This window comes from Coptis chinensis, chromosome 1 (genome assembly GCF_015680905.1).
Source record: "Coptis chinensis isolate HL-2020 chromosome 1, ASM1568090v1, whole genome shotgun sequence".
NCBI lineage: Eukaryota > Viridiplantae > Streptophyta > Magnoliopsida > Ranunculales > Ranunculaceae > Coptis > Coptis chinensis.
The window spans coordinates 24,701,540-24,707,539 of record NC_141456.1 but is presented as its reverse complement, the minus strand read 5'-3'; the positions used below and the strand labels follow the sequence as shown (position 1 = coordinate 24,707,539).

The 6,000-nt window shown below is 35.3% G+C and overlaps 1 pseudogene across 1 annotated transcript; it reads right to left on the bottom strand.

Moving 5' to 3' along the window:
• Positions 1–300: 300 nt before the first annotated feature.
• LOC147523097 (V-type proton ATPase subunit d2-like) lies at positions 301–2,868 on the bottom strand (annotated as a pseudogene). The gene is made up of 8 exons (XR_015195933.1): positions 2,645–2,868; positions 2,439–2,559; positions 2,251–2,358; positions 1,947–2,164; positions 1,812–1,860; positions 1,092–1,226; positions 524–655; positions 301–428 (listed from the first exon to the last, which is right to left on the bottom strand). The product of XR_015195933.1 is annotated as a V-type proton ATPase subunit d2-like (transcript).
• Between the last annotated feature and the right edge of the window lie 3,132 nt (positions 2,869–6,000).

The following is a 6,000-nucleotide window of genomic DNA, read 5'->3' as shown; positions in this document are numbered from 1 at the left end:
CACCTGCTTGAGGCCCCATTGTATGAAACCATCGGGTTACCAATATGTTGTAAAGCCAACCATGAAAGAACAAACAAATCACTTGGGTGAAATTTTCATATACTTCAAATTTTAAGAAAAATAATTGTATTCTGATACATAAAGACTTAGAAGTCCTTTAATTTCAGCTTTCAATAATACAACATAAATGTATATTCTCAATGGCCCAACAAAGGCTATAAGGCTTTAATCAGAATGAAAAACCTACTGCCATGAATAACAGCCGAATTCGAACATAAACATCTTAACTGGATCTCAATATTTGCAATTTTTCAACTTAAAAATATAGGCATTCTTACACAACAGTTAAACTTAGATTACATAACTTTTATTACCCAATGCAACTCTCAAAGAGTTGCATGAAGGCAGGAGCACCAAATCTCTGCAACCTGCAACAATCAAGAAAAGAAAGGAGAGATTTACACAGAGAACCAAAAAAACAAAGGAAAGCAATCTTTTCTTCTTTCCCAATCTGCAGAATCACCTAGAAGATGAAAACAACACTGTCATGAACTCTAGACTTTTGGTTTTGCGCCACACATTCAGAGATCCACATAAGATTCCTTATTTCTTGCTCCCTCAACCTCATGCACGCAAAGAAAACCCCGTAATGGAACTGCATTTGAAAATGAAACAAGCTTCTGATTATTAGTTGATCCATGGATAGAATAGTTGCAGAAGCGTAAGCTCATTTATCAAGATCACTGAGAAGCCTGGACAGATCTACAACTCATACTAATGTATCATTCATTTAAGATCAGAAGATTGACAAGCTCCTATAGAAGCCAAAACAAGAACATCTAACAAGAAAACTACAAGGAATGTACATGTCCTTATGGTCTGTAAGACTCCATACCAACCATACAAGCTCTTACATATGACCCCTTCACAAAATTATCGCCCAAAAACTTATCCCGATTTTAGGCCATAACAAGATAAATCTGCTAACCACTGAGCCTTGTATATCTTATCCAGGCCATAATATTTGTGATGTTGTTGATAAATATGATGTCTTATTGATATTTGACTAGAAGAGTGCAACATCTACATACCTGTTGTTCAAATGCTAAGCATTCCCTTTTAACCTCCTCTTCATAGAATGCCTTGTCCAACATCTGGCTCTCTCCATAGGACATTTTGGAAAATATAGATTGATATGGGGGGTACTTCTCCATAACAGCACGAACCTACAAAGTAAACCAATGCGCATATATGAGCCACAAGCACCATAAAATTTGCACAAGATTGTCCATCCAATACAAAAAGCATGTATCACACAACTAAATCATGAGAAGGCTAAATCGCTGGTTTTAGCTTATTGTCTATAAATTTTGACAGATTTTCATACTGAGCTTGGAATACCATAGAGAGAAAATCACAAATTTAGAAAGCAGCTGAACAATTAGCTTTCATTCAGCAAAACACCTAACTATGCACGTTTAGCATTAGTAGAGCACCCACTCCAGTCTTCCTACTTGCTACATACCACATTTTAATTCTTCCAAAAAGTGAGAGTTAGGGGACTCAAGTTTCATTCTTATAATGGTGAGAATGTGAGATAACAAAATAGTAATAACATAAACTACGGTGTTTTTTTTACCAAATAAACTCCGCCCAAAACCAAATTTCAACTACAATCTCAACCTAAAAACGAACACAATATAACCAACATGGAAAGAATGATACAAGCATAGACTTTGATCTTATCAATAGACCCTCTACAATTTGAGTGAAAAAGTGGGCTTTTGAGTCAAAATTCATAGAGAACTCACTTGATCTATGTCTTCACAAACAGCCAGTTCCTCGTGGCCATAAGGAGGACTGCAAAGAAAAATATGATACACCTACTGATCAGTAACTCTTATACATAAACAAACAAACAAAAATATGCTTGAGGAGCCACTTACAGTAGACCAAAACTAGAATAGAGCTTCCTGCGGTAATCTCGAGTCAGTTCAGTGCCAATGCTGAAAAACAGAAAGCACACTAGGTTAAGGTAAATGAATTAACGCATCACAAAATAATTGGAGAAAGAATTCAGAGAAGTATGGTGCCAAAGGTGTGAACAACAAGCACTAAGCGGTAAAGCTCACACATATTTTGAGCAACTGCAAGGCTAGCAATACTGAAAGAAAGAAAGTAGAAGATGAGTATTCATCCAAAGAGCTGAAGCATCAAAAGCTATATAGACACGTGGAACATAGACATTACCTGTCAAACATACCCAATGGATGGCATTTCTCTAACAATTCATTCACATCTCACTCATGCAGTGTACTAGTAATAATGAGGACAACATTATCAATCATGTGACCATACCTATAAGAGTCAACGAAAAACCTTAATTATATTTTACATATACCGCATTTAAATATACCAAATGAGTAGAATAAACATACGTGATATACTCTAGGAATGTCGACAAGGGCTCTGTGGTTTGGCATAACATGTGCTTATACTCATCAACCAGTTTAAGAGTACATTTCTCCACAATCGTAGTTTTATGCAATGAGGAAGGCTCTATAAACCATTAAGTTGTATACAATTGGTTATAATAAACAAGAATTAAGGTAAAATTATATATAAAAAAAGAGAAATTGAATACCATTTTATAGATAAGGGCCATATTCAGTAGCAGAGAGATGCATCTTAATATCATCAAGAGTTTCACACTGACATAAATTGTTATAATCAGCTGTTGTTAAAAGACCAGATCTATGTCCACGTATTATTGCTTCTAAATAACCTCCGTGGATGTTAAACGTCATAGCCTCGAATCCATACATCCTTTTTTACTATTTGGAAAATAATTGTTCAACCCCTAAATTTATTTTCAGGTGGTGGAGGATTAACCCAAAACTGTACCAAAACCAAAATTAAAATTAAAGCTTTAAACTTTAACACAGATTACCATAGGTTTGTGGTGGTGGAGGAAGGAGGGTTAAGGGATGTGAAACTTTGAGTGAAGAAAAAAGAAAAGGGGGCGGACGGAGAGAGAAGTGTTTTCTAATCTTGTTCTTTTTTTTTTAAATTTTTTAGCCGCCCAATAAATTTGGTAGAGAAATCAAATATCCCGCACCTGAAAATCGTATATGCGACACTTGTTGCTACGGAAAACGTGTTGCTACTGAATACTTCTATGTGTAACCACTACAACTGCGTTGCAAAAGGTTAATTTCATTAAAATATATATATTTATTCTTATTTTAAAACAAATAATTAGACCATTTGTCATTCTTCAAGTGCTGCTACAGTAAATCTAGTTAACGTCAAACCTGATAGAACGACAAACATTTAGTGACACTGGGAGGCATGGCAATTGATGTCTTTTACCAACAATTTTGTGGCGTTGCAAAAGACCACTTTTGTTGTAGTGAGGTTTTGGTTAGGTTAAGTTTTTACAGAAAAAACTTAAATTTATACTGTTTCCAAAAACTTCCGAAAACAGTCGAACATTGCTCAAATACGGTAGAGCGCGGGCGCCCTTGGCTAGGCAAAAGTCAAGCGCGGGCGCGCCTAAAGTACTGGAAGTCGCCCAAGAGAGGAGCGCGTGCGCGCCCTTGTCCATGCATACTGAGAGCGTGGGCGCGCCTAACACCAAAGAGAGAAAAACGTCTTTTTCTCTACAATTTGAAATTTTATTTTTGGCTACCCTTCTTAACAGTAATTCAAATAATATTTTGTGAATTTGTTAGTATACCAAAAGGGAAAGTGTGTATATCTCGTATATATCTTGTAGGAATGTCTTCCTATTTTAAGACTCGATGAAAATTTGGATCTGATGCATACTGGAATAGAGTACAAATGGTCGTGCCCAAATTTGCCTTAGCCGGTTAGCCCCATATCAGACCACCGAGCATTCGAAATCCAGGATACCAGTAATTGATTTCTCATTGGTTCAAATAATACTATTTCCATATTAATATTAGACATTCTAAATGAGCCTTGTTTATTTGAACCTTCTCAAACGGCTTCAAAATCCTATATATTCCCATGCCATATTTATAACTAGCTAAAATACCCGCTAGATTGTGAGACTAGTTTCACTTTCAACATGATGCTTTACGATCTTATTAACCCTTATTTCATACCTTTCTATATGGGCAAAAAGATGTAACATCTTGTATAGCCACGTTCAGCCATCTACAATTAGAGTCCTTATTATGTTCAATGCTTTCCACTTTTCTCAACCATTGTTGTGTTATTTTGAATAAAACAATAGGTGAACTTGGGCTTGGGCTCTCTTTGATCCCTTATCTTCTTTTTGGTAAATCATTTTCCTTAAACTGTTTCCGGATAAGTTTGGAAATAGAATTGGATATGGATTAGGAAACAGATGTCATAGACTTGTAGAATCCAATTCTTATCGGGAAACTGGATCAGTACCCTATCCGGATCTACTAAGTGCTCCATGTTTTCCTCTATAAATACTCCTAAAGCAGCAGCTAATATGATATGCGAAAAACTATTTTCTATACTAAGTTGAGGGCTTTCATAAGATCAGTATCGTGGTTCTTCTTTTCTTCTTTGGTTTATCTGCAGTAAACAAAAGAGAGTCTATCTGGCTGTTGTATCCTAGAGGTTGACGCGCTTTGTCTGCATAAAGAGGAACAGACGCGAAACAACCTTAAAGAAAGCGTTTGATCCGTGCCTCAGCCAACCTTCTTATTCACAGTTTGTTCTTGTTGCAGCAATTGTTACCAACAATTTTAAGGTTGTTTGACGATGAATACGAAGAAATGTTAAGGTTTGTTTATCGGTTTTCGTTTATGGAGTAAGCGATTAAAAGGTACGTTGTTGCATTATGATTACGGTATTATCTAGTATATTTTTGTCAAGATTGCTCTACTAACAGTTAGTATGTGGAGCCGAAGGTGACAACAAAAGTATATTGGTTTAATGCTAATCATGTTTTTTTTCTAAGTGGAAACAATAATCGTCTTGATTCTTGGTTTAAAAGATTTTATTGTTGTTCACTATATGGGGGTATAAAGTAGGCCATGGGCTGGAAAATTTGTGTTCGACAATTGATGAGTTATATTGGGTTATGCTCTCGGTTTTGGTTAATTTCATTAAAAGATGAATTGTTTAAGTGAAAGAACGTAAAAGGTTTACATCTGCTTTGCTTGAATTGTTTATCATCTTTGTGAACTTTCTAAAGGTAATTGGGCATGACTTTAACGCATGTGCAGTTCTTGCTTATGCCACTAAAAAGACTGAGAAAAGGGAAACACGTTTAGGATGTGTTTTTGTTCATAAGATATTGACTGTACGTAAGACATTATCTATTTAGAATCACATGCGCAAGACATGTTCTATTCTATTTATTAATGGTATTGATTACTATATATCGTAAAACTCACTTATTTGGTTTTGGTCCTTGAACAACATCTAAATTTGGAATTTGGAATTTGGAATTCGGAGATTGTCGAAAAAGAAGAAATAGTTTGAAATTCGGAATGGTGGGACAATTCTGACGAAAACGGCTATAATTTATTGTTCGATGATCCGATTCACAATCCGCTTTTTGCGTTAGAAAGCTAACTCAGATATGTTTCCAACGGTGTATGGCTTGAAGCCTAATTCGTCTAGAACTGATTCAGTTTTATAGTTCTTTATGGGCCAATTTCTCGTCCAATAGCGAAACGTGAAAATCCGATTTTTCAATTAGGATAGGTATCGTATTCCTTACCAAATCTATGCAATTCTTTGTTTTATATTGTGAGATGGATTAAAACATAGAATTACATGCTAGGGTTTTAATTTATGGAAATTTAAAACCTAAGTCTATATGTTATAGTTATTTATCTAGTCAATATGATGTGGCACTAGGTGTTAGTTAACATGTTTTGAAAGTTTTTCATTGACTAGATATAATTGTTAGAGATTAATTTCTCTTTTGTATATATATGAACACCAAGGTTGGTGTTTTTCTTGGTAAGGGATATGCATGTAAGGAGA